This window comes from Brassica napus, chromosome C6 (assembly GCF_020379485.1).
Source record: "Brassica napus cultivar Da-Ae chromosome C6, Da-Ae, whole genome shotgun sequence".
In the NCBI taxonomy this organism is placed as follows: Eukaryota; Viridiplantae; Streptophyta; class Magnoliopsida; order Brassicales; family Brassicaceae; genus Brassica; species Brassica napus.
Window position 1 is genome coordinate 2,964,351 of NC_063449.1, and position 23,335 is coordinate 2,987,685.

The window sequence follows — 23,335 nt, forward strand, 5'->3', positions numbered from 1 at the left end:
CTTGTTACGAGGCATTTGTAGTGCGTTGCCGTTTATGGTTTCCGATCCCCGAGATCATCGTCCGTGTGTTGGGTCGTTTCGGGGTGGCGATAAGCCAACTGAATCCTCTTAGCATCCAGCACCTCATAGGGATCCTGGTCCTGAGCTACGAGCATGGTCTCTCTGTCACCGTTGATCATTTCGAAGCGCTTCTTCGATTACAGTTCATCCGGGACACAGACACGTACATGCTAGTTCCTCGGAACTTCATGTTGGTGGTAAAGGGGTTCACTTCTAACTTCAACTCGTGGAGGAAGTTTTTCTTCTTCGTTCGTGTAGACGCAGCGTCCGTTGAGGAGAGTTGTATCCCACTGTTTCGGAGGTTGCCGAACGATCGTCCCTCTATCAACCCTCTTGCTCCGTTTCCTGAGGACATTATTGCGATGAGGGACCTGCTCAGGAATGGTCCTTTTTTCTGGACTTCTTTACGCCGAAGAGAGTTCGTAAGGCGTTGAGGTTTGTGCATCCTGGCCCTACTTTGGGCGGAGAAACAAGGAGTGATTCCGAACCTGAAGACCAAGGTCCCAACGCCGCTCCCACTGTTGTGACGGGGCCGAATTCTTCGAAGGGGAAAGATATTGATCTTGGCGGCCTGGAGTTTTCGGTGGACGATTGCATGCTTCCAGGATGGGATCCGAACCTTGCTTTCGGCGATGGAAGTGGTACGAGCGAGGTCCCTATTCTGGACTTCGATGATTTCTTCGCTGGTCTTCCGTCGGGTTTTGACGCTCCTCAGGCCACGAGCGAGTCAGGGAGGCCGAGAGTTGTTGCGGAAGGATCTCGCATCATTAACGGGGTATAATTTTTAAGAATCCCGACGATCGTTATTATTATTTTTTGCTTATAACGTGTCAATCGGTTTTACAGGGTTTGTACTTGCTTGGATCGGCCATTGAGGCGAGTCATAGAGAGGCCATGATCTATCGCTTTAAAGCGGCGAAGGCGGAAAAGGATCTTGCTCGCATGCGAGACGAGATGTTGGCGCGAGACGCTCAACTCGCTCGTGATCATGCTAGGGCTGTTCGCAGGGCGGAACGGAAGGGCAAGAGGGAAATTATCGAGGTGATGAAGACTCGCGCTTCTCAATTTCAGGTTGAGTACGGGAATCTTAAGGGTGCTTTCAACTCGCTGGGCGACTTCCGTGAGTGTTGCTGCTCCGTCGGGAGCCTTTGGAGGACGCAGGAAGATGACTACGTATTCGAGAGGGAGATGGAGTTAATGAAGGGTGGAATGAAGGATCATGCTCACGCTGAGGCGACCATTCCTCCGATCGACGGGAAGATCCAGGGATTCTGGGATCCCATCCTGGTTTCCCCTGATACCGTAGAGACTACGACTGATTTTGCTGGTGATGATGAGGAAGTGAACTTTCCCGCGGATGCATTCGGGGCTTCTTTGTCCGGGAGTTTTAACTTTGACCTGTGAGTGTTTTGGCGGGAAGGAGTTTTTCCCTTTATCTAGTATTTAGCGGTCGAGTGTGGCCTTTGTTCATATATGTCTGGCCGAGTGTGGCCTTGAACTCCTACCGCTATGCGGTTTATATAATGGATGTCTGTTTGGGTTTACTTTGTTTAGAGCGGGTTTGAAGTGAACATGAGTTGTCGTCTCATATTTATCTTCGTTGAGGCGTTCAATCTGTTAGTTCATTCGAGAGGTGAGTTTTCGTAGAAATCATTTACGATTTTTCGGGAATGTTGAGTTATGAACGAAGAGACATGTTTTAGGAATCTCGTATCGTTTAGATATCATGTCTTTGAGATGTTTAAGACCAATGCGATGGGTTTAGGGCAAGACCTAGGTTTACTCTCGGTTTTAAGGTTTGTGCGGTGACTAGCCGGCTATCGGTGTTCCTGTTGCGATTTCTACCTGATTCGTACCGATTTAAAGTCCGCGATAGGTTCTCGGCTTATACGACTTGTATGGTACGAATCGAGCATCTTTCCAGAGAAATTTTTTAAGCCAACTGGAAGTGCTAGACCAAAATTTTGGATTTTTTTTTGTAGCGCGCTTTCGTCCTTGTGTTGGACGTTTGAAGATCAAAAGAGTGATCAGGTTGCGTTTGTTTAAGACGGCTGATGTGTTCGTCGGGGCCAATCGACGAACGGAGTGTAAGATTTGTAGTGGTCGCGTTCGGACAATTTGTTCGTATTATCTCGATTTTTAACTTGCCACGTCTCGCAGTTATTTCGAAGACTATACGTATATTTTTGAAGTGAGATTGTTTTGCGATTTTGTCTTAAAAAGAGTGACACATATTTCGTAAAAATTTTTGAAATCTCGATAGAATTCAATTACAATAACGCATCTTTTCCTATGTGGGAGTATACGAGTATACACAAAATTTTTTTGAAATCTCGATAGAATTCAATTACAATAACGCATCTTTTCCTAGGTGGGAGTATACAAGTATAAGCACCCGCTCCCCCCCCCTTTTTGGAGAGGGGGATAGCTGAAATCGTCCTTTCGACGAGCTGCCTACGTACCCCTTTCGAGGATCAAGCCATCTCGTAGTTCTGTTTTATGCCGCGAGCATTTTTACTCGGCGGTTGTCGCCGTGCTGACCGCCTTGATCGAGATGATCGTGGCAGGGTCAGTGTTCTCTTCCGAATGTTCCGGTTGAATTGTAGCGTTGGCTTTGGCCTCACGTTGAGTTTTAACGCCCGAAGCGTCTGCGTCGGCAGACGATATGAAATCGTCTTTTCTCGAAACGTTGTTGGTCAAAGATTTATCGATCTTCGTGCGTTTACGATTTGCCGTTGCAGAGGTTGTCATCTGTCTTAACTTGTGTTCTGCGAGGAAGCACAGTCGCGACTGTTTCTGACATCCCCAGATAGCTGCGACTCCGTTTGGGGTCGGGAATTTGACGCCCTCGTGGTACGTCGATGGAACGGCTTGCATAGCGTTGAGCCACGGGGTTCCCATGATCACATTGTAGATGGCAGGATGATCGATTACCGCGAACTCTACGATTTTTGTGACCTCCTTGGCCATGACAGGTAGCTGAATTGATTCGAGGGTCATCAATACTTCGCCAGAAAAGCCTGTGAGCGGTTTTGGGGTTGGAGTTACTTCTCCGAGTTCAATGCTCATCCGTTTGAGAGTGTCGCGGAAGATTACATTCACCGTGCTCCCCGTGTCACTGAGTACTCTTCCGACTTCCAGATCTCGTATGACGAGGTCTATGACGAGCGGATCGCAGTGAGGCTGATCAATCCCGCTGGCTTCCTCCTTTGTGAAGGTGATTGAGCAGTTCTGATCATCTTTGGTAAGAGACCATGTAGGCCAGTTTGCGCTCGACTCCGCCTTCCGCTGGTAAGCCTTGATGGCGGAGACCGTATCGTTGCAGAATTGCGATCCTCCGATGATCATGTTGACCCTACGACGATTGTTATCGTTTCCCTTGTCGTCTGGCCTCCTGCCGCGTTTATCCCCGGATTGGTTTCTTTGGGGAGATCTCTCCGAGGGTGGATTTCTGTCCGGCTTCGGAGGGCAATCAGTCTCGAGGATAAGATCTTTCACGCTGGTTACTTCCGAGAGTTCTCCGGCTAGTAGCTTCGCAGCCAGCCTCGCTCCCAAGACCTTGCAGTTAGTCGTGGAGTGTCCTCGGGATTGGTGGAACTCGCAGAAGGTGTTTTCATCATATCCTTGGTTGCGAGTCCACGTATTACCAGTGGTTCGGCCCTGGTCTGAGCCGATCGCGTAATTATGTGCTCCTTGGAGTTCTTCCCCCTCGTGATGGACATACTTGTCGTTACGAGGGTTCTTCTTCCTTGTCTTCGGGTCTACATCTTTCGAGGATGATCTTGCCGACTTATGCTTCTGCGATAAGATTTTCGTTTCTTCCTCGATCATGATGTAGTCCGTTGCCTTGTGGAGGGCGTCTTGGATCGTCCGTGGTTTTTCGAGGGATATCCATTTTCTGAATTTCGACTTGTACCAGGGCGCCTTTCTGAGCTCGTCGATGGCCACCTTGTCGCTTATCCCGCTGACCCTGGACATCACCAACTTGAACCGGCTGATGAACTCGCGGAGGGGTTCCTCTTCCCTCTGGGACAGACTCCAGAGATCGACATCGGAAGTTTCTCTATCTATGAACATAGAGTATTGCTTGAGAAATTCTGATGCGAGCTGTCGGAAACTCCCGATAGAGTTTCGTTTAAGGCGCGCGAACCATTCGAGGGCTGCTTCTTCTAGATTCTCGACGAACAGGCGGCAGTAGTCGGCGTCTCTCTCGCCGTCCTTCAGCCTCGCTCTTCCCATCGTGATGTGGAAAGCCTGAAGGTGCGCTCTCGGATCGGTCGTACCATCATACTTCGGTACTATGATCTTTCCTGGATCGGATACCCTCGTATCTGAGATGCGAGAGGTGAAAGGGGTTTTCCGAGCTCCTTCCAGCAGTCTGTCGATCTCGGGGGCCGCGATCGTAGCATGATGGATTTGAGATTTTACGGCTCTTACTTCTGCCGCAGTCTTGGTGATATAGTCGCGAAGATCGCGTATATCCGACGTCTCGTCAGCAGGTTTCCGCGCCTGTCGGCGTTTACTGCGAGTGAGCTCGATTTGTTTTTCAGCCAGATCTTCCTGTTCGTTCTAATAGAGGATTTCCTCCTCTTCTGTCTTTGGTTTGTCGAACGGAGAGCTTTCCCGAGTGAATCGGCTTCTGGTTCTTCTTGGATGTCTGTCAGCGTCTTCATCAGTATTGTTGGAGACATCGCTAGGATCCAGGTCGACTTGCTCGACTCCGTTGTCCTCCGAAGCCTTCGCGGGAGGCGGAGGGCTTTCGAAGTTTCCCTTTTCGACGGGAGACTTCTCGCTAGGGTTTTGACCCGAAGGTCGTTCCTGGGCGGCTCCAGGCCTGTTGAGTGGGGTCGAAAAGTCGAGTCTTTTCCCGCGGACTTTAGTGGTTCCACGGGGGCGGATTGCTCGAGTCCTTACCGTTAAAGTTTCAACTTGTTTGGTTAAGGTGCTCACGAGCTTATCCTGTTCTTCCGACCTTTTTTCGTAGGTGGCAAACATCTTTTTAAACTCCTCGAGCGCCGCGGCGTTAGCTGGTGCGTTGGCCGCGGATACGTCCGCTGCGGGACTGTGGAGATCAGTGCCGCTGCCTCCGTTAATAGGAGTCTGCACGTTATCCGTGTCGTCAGTTGACATGTCTGGTTGAGCGTGATGTGGTCGAGAGGTAGATTGATCCTACCCCCCCCCCCCCCCCCTCTAGCGCCAAACTGTGGGAAACGAAATTCGCACTATCGATTTCTGTTTAAATAAGGAAACTAGGAAAACCCTAATTTTCCAGAGGTCCCGGATATCTGCTAATACCACACGCCAAGCAATCAGAACACAATAATGACAACGATAAAGTATAAGAAATCGAAAAGAGAGCAAAGTAGATCTTATTCCGAATTCGCGTTTGAGCGTTACAACAAGGTAAGAGCCTGGGCTACGAGAGCTGTCGGCGAGATTCCTAGTTCTAAAACCCTAAGACGGCAATAACCTAGTTGAGTCGCAGCTCGAATAACAAAAATGGAAATATGCCTAATTGCTCTAAATGCTAAGTTCGCTCTGAAAAATCCTCTCCTCATGCCTCTCGCCTAGGACCCCTTATATACTGACTCCATGGTCGGTTTACGCCTTTCCTCTTCTGCCCTTAAGCCGCCATAGCATAAAAATGGAGATATTCCATTTTTTCCGATCTTCGTAATTATCTTCAAAATTTCGTATTTATCCGCGGAAACTTGACATTTATCTCCCCTTGCGGACCAAGCGTAAACCGACATGCGGTTTACGGGCTGTTGGTTAAGAAATCGTAAGTTGGGCCTCGAGTCGTGTCCTAGGTCCCTTTGGGCCGTCTTTCGACTCGAAGCGTTTATTACGGCTTCTTTTGATAAAGAATGAACTTTCCGTGGTTTTTACGGTAAAGTTTGATTGATAACTTAGAAATGGCGGGGAACGTGAGATGGGTTCGCTACGGTATTCGGGAGATAGCATCGAAGGGTAGAAGAGAATGCATGGACTGATGTCGTATCGACGTTTACGTAGCGACCGAGCTCCGGCTCGAGCTCGGGCTCGGTCGCTATGTAGCGACCGAGCGGAATGGGCGTTTGGTTGTTATGTAGTGACTGAGCTTTGGCTCAAACTTGGTCGCTACGTAGCGACCGAGCGGAGCACGCGTTTGGTCGCTGCGTAACGATCCTTCTCAAGCTCTTGTCCGATGATTCGCGTTTCTTCCGCAAAGGTTTTTCGTAAAGAAGAATCTATTTCGAAAGTATATTTGTCGAAGAATTTTTCTACGTTTTTTCTTCTTCGGGAATTTGGACGCTAACTTCGTCGTATCCGTTTTTGACCCCAACAAGATCCGTGAGTTAAACATAGATAAGTGAAACCATTGATTGTCTTCATTCATAATTGTTCTTAATGCTTGCATTAAACTGGCCGCTTAATGTTAGATCCTAGGTTTAACCTGTTCATTAACCGTGTAATAGGTTGCTAGATCTATTATGAATGAGCATTGCATCCCTAACCAGTGAAAGTAGATGTTAGGGTGTTTTGTGAACATATCGGACTTGATCTCTATTGCTTGCTGTCGCGTCTTGATCCAAACGAGAGTTTAGGTATCAAGATCGATCAGCAGAGGGAGCAATACCACGATAGTGGACTGTTCTATTTGAGTGATTCGAGTTCTAGACTTGCTCTTAATTGAACTTGAAGAAATTGGCTCACACTTGCTTAACACCCGATCAAACCACCCTAGGCTAGCATTTTAACTATCTGAATACTTTAATTAATCTTGTTACTTGTTTCTCACGAAACCCTCAAATCTTAAAACCCCCATATTGTTTTAGGTAAGTATTAATCCCATAAAGATAAAGTGTAATCGTTGGTCTCTGTGGATTCGATCCTAAAGTGCTACATCGACATATCATTCGATTGTGGTAGTGTGCACATTAGGTTAATTGGTGTGCGTATACACGTAATATCAATTTGGCGCCGTTGCCGGGGACCATCTTTTTACCTTTATTTTTCGGTTATTTATTTAGTCTAAGACCTCTAACTTGCTATATCCTTTTTGTTGTAACTAATGTTCCAGGTGCATGACCAGTAGACATACTCGGAGAAACGCACAAGGAGAATTGGTTACACTTACCAACCAGGAGCTGGCAAGGTTAGAAAGAACAAATTTTCAATAGCCAAGGCAAACTGACACCACTATGGATGATCACGCCAATCAGAATGATCTCACTGCTGCAATGGCACTCATGCAACAGCAGATGCAACAGTTGCAGCAGACCATTCAAGCGCAGGAACAAGCTGCTCAGCAGCAGCAAGAACAACAGGCGCAGACTGTTCCGATCGGGACGAGAAACCTTCCGCGTAACATCCCTACTACGCGCTCTGCCATTGTTCCCCCACCCTGCACCAGGCAGGACTTCGAGATCAAGCCTGCTTTGATCGGTCTAGTACAGAGAAAGGTGTTCTCTGGTCTCTCTACAGAAATTCCAATGGACCATATTGAGAGCTTCGAAAAAGTCTGCAGTTTCACTCGCGCGAATGGTGTTCCACCAGACTACATCAGGTGCATGTTATTCCCGTTCTCTCTTGATGGAAAAGCTGCACGGTGGTTGAACTCTCTCCCTACCGGCTCTCTCACTTCATGGGAACAGGTCCGATCAGCGTTCCTCAACCATTCCTACTCTAAGGCGAGAACAGCTGCATTGAGGAACAAGATCACCTCCTTTAGACAGCTCACTGGTGAGCCTTTCTGCGGCGCATGGGAGCACTTCAATGACTACCGCAGAGAATGTCCTCACCATGGATTTGATGACGACTACCTTTTGGAATTTTTATATGATGGAGTTGACTGGGAATTTCAGAGTGCTATGAACTCTGCCAGCAATGGAGACTTCATGACTCAGACCACTGATACAGCGTTTGAGCTGATTAAGAACATGGCTGCTACCTCAGCCAATAAGAACGAGGAGAGTGATTGCTCCAAGAAAGGGAACAATTCTGACACCCAGAAGATAGATGAGCTGACTGCCAAGGTTGATCAGCTACTGAAAAACAACCAAGGTCACGTCTTCAGCATGAAGCAAGCTACGGCCATGCATATTCAGAACCAGAACCAGCGACAACCGCAGAGCAATCGGCAAGCTGTTCCAGCTACCGGGAACAGTCAACCAGACTAGCTGAAGGGTCTGGGTATGATGATGCAACAGCTGTTGCAGGGTCAGCAGGTTCAGGCCAAAGTGTTGAATCAGGTAACCACGGAAATGGACACCAGGATGGGCAACATGTTCACTGAGCTGAATGCCAAGTATGACACTCTTGCGAGCCACATAAGAACGATCAATGTTCAGCTTGCTCAAACAGCTGAGAGTGTCAAGAGGCAACAAGGGATGCTCCCTGGAAAAACTGATAAAAATCCTAGGAATGAGCACTGTAATGCAATAGAGCAGCCGTTCGCTGAGACTGTTCTAGGCGCAGAAGAGAACACAGAGCAGTCTGCTAGCTCTGGAGTGACTGCTCCTAGCGAACCTGCTGAGACTCCACCAGTACGAGTCTATGTTCCTAAGGTTCCCTATCCAATTCCACCTAAGCATCTGATGGATCCTATTAGTGCAGAGCAGCTAGCTGGGTTTAGGAAGATGGTAAGAAGGCTTCCTCAAAAGATCTCATTTGAACATGCTTGGGAGATTCGGCCATTGCACATGTTCTTTAAAAATTGCAGAGAATCTCAGGAGGAAATCAAGGCACTCTTTACTGAAGCACTGACACCATCGCTGAAGGTACTTCATAAGGTTGATGACCCTGGAAAGTTTGATTTTCCTTGTTCCATTGCTGGAGTGGAATTCAAGGAAGCTCTTTGTGATTCTGGGTCTAGTTTGAATCTTGTCTCAAAAGCGATTGTAGACGAGCTGGGCATTGTTGATGTTGAGCCTTCTCAGGTGAAGCTGTCTTTTGCAAACTCTTCCATGGCAGTCTCTTATGGAACAATTCGCAATCTTCCTGTTCAGGTTGAGGACTGTGTGCTCCATACCGAATTTCAGGTTGTTGAGATGAGCAAGGATCATGAGATGCCTTTGATCTTTGGAAGGTCATTTATGGCTACAGTGGGAGCGATCGTCGACATGCCTAATAAGAGAGTCTCCTTCTCCAACATCAACAAGAAGGTTTTCTACAAGGCTGTCCCAACCAGATCACAAATTCGATACGCCTATTGCATCTCAGGGGTTAGTGGAGAACAACCTGAAATTGTTCCTAAGAAGGAGCTTGGTAAAAAAGGTAAGATCAAAAAATTCATGGATGGAGATACTCACACTGATACCAAGAAACTCAGTGGGAATGCAAAGGCGAATGAAAAAGTCCAAACGAAAAGGGTTAAGGGTGACCCTATGATGACTTTGATACCTCGGTTGTGTGATGAGAAATCTATTGAGTATGAGGTAAAGTGCAAGGGTACCTCTAAACCTTTCTCTAAAGTCAGAGCTATTTTCACACATGAGCTGAAAGAGAAAGGGGAAGCTGCTGTAAAAGAGTTGTTGAGCAGAGTCTTGAAGCGAACATGTATGATTGTGGAGCTTGTTTTGGAACAAGCCCTCATGCTCAACCCGACTGATCCCAGTCACCAAGTCAAGCTAGTGACTTAAACCAAGCGCTTGGTGGGAGGCAACCCACTGGTAAGTGTAAATGTAACTTGGTTTTGTTTTTGTTTGCTTATTTTTCGTTTTAGTTTATTGAGTCTCAGGTCAAAAAGCAGAAAATCCGAGATACTTAAAAATTCTGGGTTCCTGAAGGAGCGACAGCTCCAGGCGGAGATCTTGCGATGGAACACCCAAAATTTTCTTGGAGCGCCCGCTCCACTCAAGTAAGTATCTCACACAAAAAAAACCTTCATTCCTATTTTCACCTTCTTTCTAATTTATTTTTACACCAGGGACGGTGTGAAGTAAGTCTGGGGGTGGGTTTTCGTCGTTTACTAACTCATTTCTTTCTTTTGTTTTTCTTTTGAGTCAGTTTGAGTAAGATTTTATGATCGAGTCAGTCAAAACTTTGTGGGAATTAGGACCTTATTCCGTGTTGATCACTGACCACCTCGTGCTTTAGTTATCTTATTCAGTGACCTTAGCAGTGGCGAAAGACACACATGTGGACCTGGAACACCCTTACATATCTCACTTGATTCTCCAGAAGTTCTCAGCCGATCAGGTTACACTGAGTAGACTTAACTCCACCTAACTTGAACCTAATCTTGACTGAAATTCATCTTGTTATGGGCATTAGATCAAGGAAATGAGAACACACTCGGGACTTCTTATCCTTTTTATCCATCTTGCTGATCCTGAGTGACTAGCTTATCTTTAGCTAGTTCCCACTCTGCACCTTAGCCTTTATTCCACCTTCATGCATTTTTTTTTCAGTGTCATATGTGCAGATATGTGCAAAAAGGTCGGAGAGAAAATGATCAACACAGCCTCTTACTCGTTACTGCTGCAGAAATTCATTCAGAAAGAAGAACAAGCAGATTTAGGGAGCAACCGCTCCAAAACCAATGAACTGCGCAAGAGCAGGGGTGAAGAACCAGAATGGTTGCGAAATTAGAACCACTAGTGGCACTCAGAACCATCATGTATTACCTCCTTCTCCGTCACATCACAAAAAAAAAAACGAAAATAAGGTGATGGAGAAGGGGAAGAAATCAAAGAAACATGAGCCACTGGGAAGGTCGAGCAAGAAGTTGGTACCAAGTATTGAAGAGCATGTAGAGGAAAGTAGAAAGCAGAACAATCAGTCGCCTGTTCCGTCATCAGAACAGTTTCACCAGATAGAGCAAAAACGTGTAGAGGCTGTAGACATCAAATGGATCTATCCTCTCTTGCCATTTTGTGCGATATCTTGCATCCTCTACAATGAAATGGTAGCCCCTAAACACTTTTAACTCCACCATTAAATAGCATGTTTAACACCTAGCCCGTCTACCCTGAATAGTGTTTGTGATGAGAAGCTCACGCTACTCTTAAATGAATGTAGGGAGTTCTGTCTCGATAGTGTTGCTTTTTCAGGTTTGGGCTGTAGAGTATGGAGCCGATTTTTGAACAGCAGTCAGTGGGGTTCCGGTAAGGGTGTGTTGTCCTAATTTTACTGCTTATATGGTTCAGAGATTCATGGTTAAAGTATGGTTGCTGAGAATATGAGAGTTCCCACACTTTCAAACATTTCTCCCTGTTCTTGATACTTGACATTGTTTGAGGACAAACAAGGATCTAAGGCTGGGGGGAATTGATATATGGTGTTTTCGGCATCTTGTATATATGTTTTCTAATTGGTTTTCAAGTCTTTATCGAGTCTTCCTAGTCCTTTTCGAGTCATTACAGGTCTGGAGTTGCATTGGATGGGAGATGCACCAGTTGGAACAAAAGATGCAGAAAAGAATCCAATCTGGAGATTTTCACGCGGAACAGTCTGAGTGACTGTTCCCGATAGCGGAGCAACCCGAGTGACTGTTCCAGATAGAGCGGAGCAACCCAAGTGCATGTTCCAGCGGCAGGGATTTTTAAGGAAACTACAAGTCATTACGGGATTTGCCCTAATTATCCCATCTTTTTCTCCCAGCCGCCTGTGGCTTTGATATATCATATTTTTCTCTTTCTTTTTACATTCTACGCTAATTTTTACACAAGGAACCATACTTGAGCTTTGAGAGATTTGTGATTTGATACTTTATAAAGGGAGAAGGCTCCATCTCTCTCACGATAGAGAAGAACCCCCTGAACCCTTATTCTATTTTATCTACACATGTTTTATTCAGTCTCTATCTCTGTGTTTTCTCTGTTCATGGCTGAGTAGTCAACTTGCTTAGTCTAGGGTGTTTGGGTGTTAGATCCGTGAGTTAAACATAGATAAGTGAAACCATTGATTGTCTTCATTCATAATTGTTCTTCATGCTTGCATTAAACTGGCCGCTTAATGTTAGATCCTAGGTTTAACCTGTTCATTAACCGTGTAATAGGTTGCTAGATCTGTTATGAATGAGCATTGCATCCCTAACCAGCGAAAGTAGATGTTAGGGTGTTTTGTGAACATATCGGACTTGATCTCTATTGCTTGCTGTCGCGTCTTGATCCAAACGAGAGTTTAGGTATCAAGATCGATCAGCATAGGGAGCAGTACCACGACAGTGGACTGTTCTATTTGAGTGATCCGAGTTCTAGACTTGCTCTTAATTGAACTTGAATAATTGTTTGGCTCACACTTGCTTAACACCCGATCAAACCACCCTAGGCTAGCATTTTAATTATCTGAATACTTTAATTAATCTTGTTACTTGTTTCTCACGAAACCCTCAAATCTTAAAACCCCCATATTGTTTTAGCTAAGTATTGATCCCATAATGATAAAGTGTAATCGTTGGTCTCTGTGGATTCGATCCTAAAGTGCTACATCGACATACCATTCGATTGTGGTAGTGTGCACATTAGGTTAATTGGTGTGCGTATACACGTAATATCATGTACTATCTGGAGAACGAGGTAACGTACCTCTCTTAGATGTTCTTGTTTTTCCTGGCATTACTAAGTCTCTATTGTTTTTATCTAAACTCACGGCTGACTATCCTTGTGCTATTGAGTTTGATTCTGATGGTGTCATTGTGAAGGACAAACGAACACAACAACTCCTCACCAGAGGAAGCAGACATAAAGACATATACATGTTGGATAATTCAAAGTTTCTGGCTTACTACTCTACACGGCAGCAGGCTACAAGTGATGAGGTGTGGCATATGTGGCTTGGTCACCCTCACAAGGAGATTCTCCAACACCTTTCCTCAACAAAAGCCATCATCATCAATAAGTCAAGCTCTCAGATGTGTGATGCTTGTCGTATGGGAAAATCAACAAAAAATTCCTTTTCTTTCTTCAGACTTTGTTTCAAATAAGTGTTTAAAACGCATTCATTTTGATTTGTGGGGACCTTCACCTGTAATATCTACCCAACGCTTTCAGTATTATGTGATTCTTATTGATAACTATTTTCGGTATGCTTGGTTCTACCCACTGAAGCTTAAGTCTGATTTCCTTCCTGTCTTTCTTGCTTTTCAATCAATGGTAGAAAACCAGTTCGGTACAAAGATTCAGAGTTTTCAGTGTGATGGGGGTGGAGAATTTTTTAGCAAAGTCTTTGTTGCTCATCTATCTACTTGTGGCATCCGACATGTGATCTCTTGTCCACATACTCCGCAACAAAATGGATTAGCAGAGCGAAGACATAGAACTATCACTGAGTTGGGGTTGTCTCTTATGTTTCAGAGTAAAATACCTCAGTCTCTCTGGGTGGAAGCATTCTTTACTGCTAATTACCTATCGAATCTTCTGCCTTCTACTGCTCTTCCTGACTCTAAAAGCCCGTATGAGTTACTGATGAAGCAAGCTCCTATATATACTTCTCTTAGAGTGTTTGGGTGTAAGTGCTTTCCTCATTTGAAACCTTACACATCCAACAAGTTTGATCCGAAGTCGTTGCTTTGTGTGTGTTTTTGGATATAACGACAAATACAAAGGGTATCAGTGTTATCACCCACCAACCAAGACTGTTTATATCCCTCGACATGTTCTTTTTGATCAAAAGAGCTTTCCTTATGAGGACGTGTACATCTACGAGGAGTTTCTACAACACCATTACTACAAGCTTGGTTTTCCGGCTCTGTTCAAGAACCTACACAAGAGAATACTTCCTTTGTGATACCACCTCCAGATGTCCCTCCGACAGTCTCCAAGTCTCTTCAGATAAATGAAGCTCCGGTAAATGAGGATAACTCCTCAGGATCATAACACTCTATATTCTCAGATGATGACTTCCCACCTCTCTCTCCTCATGTTTCTTCTAGTCCTCCAGCCTCTCCACAAGCTCCAGTTCCAGTTCATTCAGTGACAACTAGAGAAAAAGATGGAATTAGGAAACCAAACCCACGATATGCTCTTGTTAACGTGAAAACGATGTATACAGAGCCGAAGACAGTCAAAGCAGCTTTGAAAGACAAAGATTGGACAAAGGCTATGGAAACAGAAATGGAGAATTATCGTGATACAGAAACTTGGGATTTGGTACCTCCACCATCTGATGTTCAACCTCTAGGTTGTGGCTGGGTACACAAGACTAAGCTCCTAGCATATGGTTCTCTTGATAAACGCAAATCTCGTCTTGTTGCTCGAGGCAATGAACAAGAAGAGGGAATAGACTATCTAGAGACTTTCAGTCATGTAGTCAGAATAGCCACCATTCGGACAGTGCTTCATGTAGCATCAGTGAGGAAATGGTCTATCAAGCAGTTGGATGTCCAACATGCTTTTCTTCATAGTGATTTGAAAGAAACATTCTACATCAAGAAGCCACCAGGGTTCGAAGATACAAGCAAGCCACATTACCTATGCAAGCTGAAGAAGGCTATCTATGGACTCAAACATGCACCACGAGCCTGGTTTGATAAATTTAGTTCTTTCCTTCTCGAATTCGGTTTCAAATGCACAACACGAGATCCTTCTTTGTTTGTGTATTTGAATGGGAAATATACTATGTACCTACTACTCTATGTAGATGATATGTTGCTTACTGGGAGTAATGATCAGCTGGTTCAACGTCTCCTTCAATGTCTGAACAAGGATTTTCGCATGAAGGATATGGGTGATTTGCGGTACTTTCTTGGCATACAAGTGCAGTTTCATGACAACGGTGTGTTTCTGTGTCAAGTAAATATACAACAGATTTACTGATTGCAGCTGGGATGTAGGATTACGCCTCAGTATCATAACCTCTACCTCTTTGACCAGACAAGACTCATGGTCACCATGATACTTTCTCTGATCCCTCTTACTTCCGCAGTATAGCAGGAAAGTTGCAGTACATGACACTTACGAGACCAGATATTCAGTATGCGGTGAATTACGTTTGTCAAAAGATGCATGCTTCGACGAATGCAGACTTCAGAAACCTCAAACGAATTCTTCGGTACCTTAAAGGTACTCTGAAACTTGGTATTAACCTGACTGGAAATACATACATCACTCTCCGTGCTTATAGCGTCGGGATGCAAAGATACTAGGCGTTCCACAGGGGTTTCTGCACCTTCTTGGGAACAAACATAATCTCTTGGTCGGCGAAACAGCACCCGACTGTATCTTGTTCTTCGACGGAGGCAGAGTATCGCACAATGTCTTATGCCGCAGAGGAAATGAAGTGGATCTCCTGTTTATTTGGAGAAATGGGTTTGTCACAACATGTCACGCCGGAACTATATTGTGACAATCTATCTGCGTGTTATCTCACGGCGAATCCAGTCTTTCACAACATAACCGAACACTTTGATAAGACTTCCATTATGTTCGAGAAAGAGTAGCATTGGGAGCCTTGATCGTGAAACAAGTTCTCGCATCAGCTCAAATAGCTGACATCTTCACGAAGCGCTTGTCTCGCCGACCGTTCTTTGATCTCCGTTTCAAACTTGGTGTCGAGCTTCCTCCCGCCACAAGTTTGCGGGGGTGTATTGAGGAACCAAAGCCCATTAAGACAGAAGCCTTGATCTTAGAGTCTAAAGCCCATAAAATAGATGATACAAGCCCAAATCAAGTCATCTTGTCGTCATCGACGGTTCTGTCTAACGGGAAGAAGATAGAGCCGACAGTCAGTCAATGTACGGCAAAGCAAAGGAATCAAATCCAGCTGGGTAACCGATTTGATGCTCTAGGACCGCGAGCTGTGACGTGTTACTAGCTCACTCATGCACTGACATTTTAGGGCTTTCGTCGCTTTCCTATTTAAGGTTGTAACCCTCGACTGTAAATCTTATGTTGGAATAATACTGAAAGTTTTCCTCTTCAATCTCTGTTTGTTACAATAACTTCAATGGAGACGAAGCTCTATGATTCCTAATATCTTCTGGTAAAAACTACCTTCATCCCTTCCTTCCCTCGCTTTATATATTCAAGCTTTTCATTTTCTAAATTATTAGAAAATAATGGGTATAAAGTGTCGACTTAAGCTTTCGCTCTTCTTTGAGAGTTTCTGAGCCGAAATAGAGAGCTCTCATCACCTGAATGTTCTAGAGTGTCGACAAATACTTTTGAGTGTCTGATGGTATGTTTGCTTTTTGTTTCAGGGTTGACGGTAACAGTTTCTTGATTTTTATGTAACCTGAGAATATCAAATTATGGGTTGGAATTGCGGTTTCTCGATGCGTGCATGCGTGGGCTAAGTATCTGCTATGATTTGTTCGGTAGCAAACCTTATGTTCCATTGCCGAGTATTCTCTATACGTGCAAATCCCTCATGACTTTGGAACTTGAAGGACAGACTATTCTTGTGGATGTGCCTCAAACCGTTTTGTCTCCCTTACTTGAAGACCTTGCAACTTCGATCTGTTAAAATACTTTAATTGAAGACTCCCTCCGACTGCTTCTGTCCCCATTGTCCTGTTCTTGACGATCTCTGTTTATTGAGGGACATGGAGACATCGATGACAATATGAGGGCAATAGTTTTTAAAATCCCGACTTTGCAGCGTTTGACCTAGCAGATCTGTGATCCTCCTTCTACGAAGCATGTGATCCTCCTTCTACGAAGCCCCTTCTATAAAGTACTTCAAAATCGAAGATGAAGAAGATGATTCATCTGTCAAACACCTTTCCTTACGTCAATTATTTAACGGTGTAGATGAGGTAACTTGTTTCCATATCAAATTCATGTTTTCAGTCGCATTATATCGCTTAGGTTTCTTGAGACTGATTTTCTTTTGTAATCACGTTCTTGGCGAGTGTGCAGTCTATGTTTACTGTTGGCATTGTCTTCAACCAGCTTGAACATTTTAAGGTGTGTATACACAGCGAAAACTGCTCCACTTTACTTCTCTGGTTGCTCAGATATTCTCCTAAACTGACAGTCCTTAATCTTTACGTCGACGTTGTAAGATTTCTTATTTTCTGTTTTCAGCTAAAATCTTGGCATGATGTAATATTGACTCTATTTTTCTCTCTTCTTTCATTATCATAGGATAATCAAGACTTTTATGGTTATTACCGTTTGATTGGAAGAACAGCTCTGTTCCTGAATGTTTGCAGATTACTCTCGAAACTTTCCTGAGTTTTTTCTTCAAAAATGCTTGTTGCTTGAAGTGTACATCAATCACTGATCGTGTTACACAATTAGGTATTTTATTCAGGAATAAAATATAATTGAATGTGGAACTTGCTTTCAAACGAAACTTATAATTTGGTATCATGTGGTTCATTCTATGGTCTTGATTATATGTTGAATAATTTTTTTATTATTGATATATGTGAATGAACTTGCTAGTCACGTCTGTGAACAAAAAAAAAGAACTTGCTAGTCATGTCTCTTATAGTCATATCAAAGAAACAAAAACAATACTGTTGTGGAACATATATGACAACTCTCGTGCATTACACAGGTAACAGAGACCGAAGGGAATCACATATATACCGAATAGCACTGAAAGAATGGAGCGGTCTGGTGACCTAAATGGCAGTGTCATTTGTAAAATGAAATGCAGTTTGTTCTCATTGGTTGCGACTACTTGTTTATAGCGTAAGGTGTTTAACAGAATTTCTGAATGAACTTTGAAGTAAGGTTTGTGTTTTCATTCAAGTTTTAACTTGGGTTCTAGTTTATAAAGTTACATTCTAAGCAGGGTTTGTGGTCAGTCAAGTTTTAAACTTGTGTTCTAGTGTAAAAAGATTAAAAGCTAGAGTTTGTTTTGGGTTTGTTTTGTTTTCCAAAAGTTTAGGTAGTTAAATGAGTGCGGAAGTTTCTTTTCAACACAACTTGGTATCTTCTTGTTTAATCTGAGTTCTGCACGTATTGGAAATAGGCACGAGTTCGATGATAGGTATAGGAAACATCTTCGTCTACGGAAAAAGGTAAAAATGTTATGAACCAGATCGTGGATGGCTCATAACCAAGAGATTATGATTTGTAACCTTTCCATTTATCTATGATGGTGTAATCTCCTATATAAGGAACCTCTATGTTATGAATAAAGATAGATTTTTCCATTACGTTTATAACACGTTATCCACACGAAAATCTAAATCCCTAAGCTAATACCCAAATCGAAAAACCCTAAAATCCTAACCCTAGCCGGCGATCCGACGAACCCTAAACCCCAATCGCGTCTCTTGTTCCCGCATCTGTTCCAGCTCGCGTCCCCGATCAGCTTCAGCCCAAGGCGTTCCTGATCCTAGCTCAGACGTTCGCGAGCCGAGAGCAGCTCCAGCACGCGACCTCTTCCTCGTTCGCGACAGCATCAGACCGCTCGGGTCCGATGATCAAGGCGTTCCCGATCAAGCAACAAAGGACGTCCGCGACCCGATAGAAGCGACTCGATCCATTCCAGCCCGCGTCCCGTTCGTGTCCAGCTCGCGGCTCAACTCCTTTGGTGGTCTGATTCAACAATCATCTCAGGTTAAAAGAATTGTTTGACCGTTAAATTGATAGATTTTTTTTCTCATCCTGCTTGGTTAATTGTTCATCTGATTTAAAATTGTTTAAACCGACCAGCCTGTTAAAACATTGATTGAATCCGATAGGTTGCTAGCTTGCTTTGCTTATATAATCCGATAGGTTGATAGATTGATCGAGGTTTACTTGTTTAAAATCTGAATGATCTGATTGCATGATTCTTCAGGTTTAATATCATCTGCTAGGATTGATAGTTTTGTAATCTGATATGTTTTAAATAGAAACCCTAAATAATCCGTATGATAGGTTATATTGATCTGATTTGGATGTCTTTGAGAATTGAGAATCCGTATGCTAGGTTGATAGATTCATGATAAAATCTAATGTCTTGAGGTTTAAGATTGTATGCTAAGTTCGATTAAATTGATTGATCTGATTATATGTTTTTAAGGTTTGATAAATTCGGATACTAGATAAATTATTTACACATGGTTTATGCTAAATACCAATCAGCCTTGAAACTGATTCATTGAAATTCATGCTTGAAATCTATATTCTAGTATTGCTAAAATCAGCCTTGAAACTGATTGAGTGATTAATAAATCTTTTTACTAGCCTTGCTAAAATCCATTGATTGTTAAACCCTAATTGCATGATTAATTGAATCCGTTTTTGCTAGTCTTGATAAACCATAGTATTATGAGCACATAGAAATAGTATTGCTGAGACTTTCTAGAAATTGACTGATTGATTAAATGCTTTTAAGATTGATAGTCTCATTGTCCTCACAAGATTGAAATCTGAATTGATTGTTTTTAAGAGTAAGGCCGCATGAAAATTATACCTAAATATTGAGTGATATATGATTTGAGATGTCAAAAATCAACCTGGATTTTCCTGTCCTAAATCTCTCTGAAGATAATTATTTACGGTGGGCATTGGATACAAAGATTATCCTAAAGTCAAAAAGACTTGGTGAATGTATCGTAGAAGGCAATAATGCCAATGGGAAAGATTGATACATGGCAATATTAATTATTAGCCATCATCTTATTAAGAGTCTCAAATATCAGTATCTGACTATAGAGAATCCTCTAGACCTTTGGACAAAGTTAAAAATCGAGATATGATCACCAAAGAACGGTGTTATTACCAAAGTCCATATTTGATTGGAGGAATCCCAGAATCCAGGACTATAAGTCCGTGGATGAGTCTATTGCTAGCTGTGCAAAAATAATGGATTACTGATGAGAAACAGTGAATTGAGACCTCCCGGATTAACCCCATTACCTGATACCAATAAGGCCGCAGAAGAAAAAAAAAAGAGGTAACCACGTCCATAATGATAGACCACACGGTCATGGCCGTGGAGGGTGGAAAGGACGTGGCCATGGCCACTATAAAACATTTGGCCATGGGAATCACTATGGCAGAGGCCGTGGGTATCAACCCAATTTGAGCCATGGTCAAGGCAGTGGCCGTGGTATATCCTTTAAACCACAAAGCTCGACCAAATCAGTGTGCCATAGATGTGGAATGGAGAACCATTGGGCTAAGATATGAAGGACTCCCAAACATTTTTGTGACCTCTATCAAAGAGAGTCTGAAAGGGAAGAATCCTGAAACCCACTTGGTCTATAAAGATGGTGAAAATAATTTCGAACATGATCAAGATGATCTTATGGAATATGAGACTTATGATTGCCTAAAAGAATCAAGTTGATAATCTGATTTCGACATCAAACTTGTGTGATTGCTTTGCTTGTATGCTTTCTCTGATTTTTATCTCCTTGAATTTATTTCTATTACATTGTCTGATTAGATTAAATGAATGAATGATTTTTCTATATGAGTACACTGAAAAACGCCAATATAAGTACTAAAGCAGGTATCGCCAGTCTGAAAGAAGACTATGGCTAGGCTAATATATTATTGCCTAAGGGTATGCATCTAGAAATCAGTGATGCCTTATATTCACCCAGCTCTAAGAGCAAGAGCAGCCTATTGAGTTTTAAAGATATAAGAATGAATGGTTTCCATATTGAAACAATGGGCGAAGGAAACAAAGAGTTCCTTCAGATATATGTATAAAATCGCCCAAGGCCATAATAAGTCCTAAAGACTATACCTGCATTCTCTACTGACCTAGACTATGCATAGATCAGTATGATAGAGGCTAAAAGCCTGCGAAAATATACACTTTATGGCACGACCGGATTGGCCATCCTGGTCCAAACATGATGCAAAAATTGATATTCAAAAAGCATACATTAAAAGATAAAAAGAGTTATCCCAAAGAATCTCACGTGTGTAGCATGTACACAAGGGAAACTCATTAGGCCATCACCAATAAAACGGCTACGAACCCCTTTTTCATAAATAAAGACTATATGTCTAGATAATACTGGTGAATACATGTCCCAAGCGTTTAAATGATTATGGTATGTCCATGGGGGTAAGTGTGGACAATTCTGTGATACATGTCCATACCAAGAACGGCTTGGCCGAAATCTTTTAAAACGCAAATAGCTGATTGATAGACCATAACTTATGAGGTCAAAACTCCCATTCACAGCTTGGGTCACACGAAATTTACATGCACCTAAGTTAATACGCATCAGGCCATTTAGTGAGCATAGATATCCCCTATCACAATTATTAACGGGTCAAGAGCCAGACATACCCCATCATAAGACATATGGATGTGCTGTCTATGTACTAATTGCTCCACTACAGAGAACTAAGATGAGACCTCAAAAGGAGGATGGGGATATATGTTGGATATGATTCTCCCACAATAATAAAGTACTTTGAGCCAACTATGGGTGATTATATTTGAGGCCAGGTACACGGATTATTTTAAGACTAGGAGGAGAAAAAAAAAATAATAAAGCTGGTAAAAGAATGGTAAAAGAAATAGAATGAAATCAACCATCAATGTCTTGGCAAGATCCTCGGACTAAAGAATGTGAAATAGACGTCCAAGATTATACATTTACAAAGCTAGCTAATCAAATGCCAGACACATTTGTTGACCCGAAAAAGAATGACTAAGTCATATATAAACTAGCTTGTAAAGCACCAACGAATTTGATGTCCAAGAAGAGACACAATCAAGTTGCTACAGAGTCCAGACAACGTATGAAACGTGGTAGACCAAATAGGTTCCAAAAGATAAGAATCCTCGGAAACAAAAGAAAGGTGCAGAGAATTATAATCAAAATCCAAATCCGAGGTTACTAAGGAAACCATCCCAGACATTGAGATAAGGCCGGCCGGCTCTAAGGTACAGGTACCAAACAATGTAGCCTCGGACGCCAAGCTGCAAAGTATTAAAGGTCCTGATAATAATGAATCTTAATCGATTATATCATGTCTGGAATATAATGGAACCAATAAGGAATGTCGACATAAGATGATTTATTTGCATACAAGGTAGCACTTGAATTTATGTATATAAGCGAGGATCATGAACCCACGTCAATATAAGAGTGCACACTCGTAGAACAGATTGGATTGAATGGAAACGTGGGGTTAAATAGTTTAAGGAAGAAAGGCGTATTTGGCCATATGATTAAGACGCCATATGATGTTAAAACCAATGGATATAAATGGGTCTTGTGAGGAATAGAAATCGTTAGAAATAAAGCTGATGTTGCACAAGGATTCTCACAAAGACCAGTAATGGATTATGAGGAGAAATACTCCCATGTGGTGGATGCAACTACTTTTTGATTTCTCATAAGTCTGGCTATATAAGAGAGAAAATTAGACTTGCAGCAAGTTGATGTAGTGACTGCATATCTATATGGTCCACTGGATAATAAAAGTACTAGAGGGTATTGAGCTGAAAGTACAGCAAGTTCTCGAGAACAATATTGATAATCATCAAAGTATATGATCTGAATATCGTAGGAACCTCTGGATACAATTTCCCAAACAGTTGAATATCTCAAGAAAGAGTTTGAGATGAAAGATCTTGGAAAACAAAGTTTTGTTTGGGATTACAGCTTGAGTACATTAACAATGAAATCCTTGTGCATCAAATAGTATATACATAAAAGGGTACTTAAGAGATTTAATATGGACCAGTCTCACCCATTATCTAGTACATGGGCGTGAGATCACTTGTTTTGGACACTGATCCATTCAGTCCAAAGGTGGACGATAAAGAAGTCCATTTAGTCCTGAGATGGACGATGCAGAAGTCTTGTTTTAGACACTGATCTGATTGGTCCATAAGAAGGACGATGAAAAAAGCCTTTGATTTTGGTTTATTTTATACTAACCAGCCCAAAGAGGGGTTATTTGGTTTTGTTGATTTGTTTCCAGACAGGTTATGTTTTACACATGGTGGTACACGCATATCACAGCAACATCATCCAAAATTTCGGGTGTGTGTATTTGAGGTCGATGACTCAATATGTTCGATCAGATTGTGGCTTGGCCGGTGGTAAAGAAGAACCAACTATCATGTTCGAGGACAAAACATATTCTGCCCAAGATCTTCATCACCCACGGATTGCAGAAAATTGGAAAGGTCCAAGGGACCTTCAGTAATGTCCAAATCAGGGGGAGTAATGTGTGTTGTACTCTTTTTCCCTCACCATGGTTTTGTCCCAATTGAGTTTTCCTGGTAAGGTTTTAGTGAGGCAACATTAAAGCACATTACAAGCTCTAAATGGTTATGGCATCCAATGGGGAGTGTTATGAACCAAATTGTGGATGGCTCATAACCAAGAGATTATGATTTGTAATCTTTCTATTTATCTATGACGGTGTAATCTCCTATATAAGGAACCTCTATGTTATGAATAAAGATAAACTTTTCCATT

The 23,335-nt window shown here is 42.7% G+C and overlaps 1 long non-coding RNA gene and 1 other non-coding gene across 2 annotated transcripts; one reads left to right on the plus strand and one right to left on the minus strand.

Moving 5' to 3' along the window:
* Positions 1 to 7,745: 7,745 nt before the first annotated feature.
* LOC125589439 lies at positions 7,746 to 7,852 on the minus strand. The gene has a single exon (XR_007325628.1). It is a non-coding gene; the product is annotated as a small nucleolar RNA R71 (small nucleolar RNA).
* A 7,295-nt stretch (positions 7,853 to 15,147) lies between these two features.
* Positions 15,148 to 17,925, plus strand: LOC106422569. The gene is made up of 5 exons (XR_002658963.2): positions 15,148 to 15,966; positions 16,184 to 16,741; positions 16,845 to 16,985; positions 17,073 to 17,228; positions 17,491 to 17,925. It is a non-coding gene; the product is annotated as an uncharacterized LOC106422569 (long non-coding RNA).
* Positions 17,926 to 23,335: the final 5,410 nt, after the last annotated feature.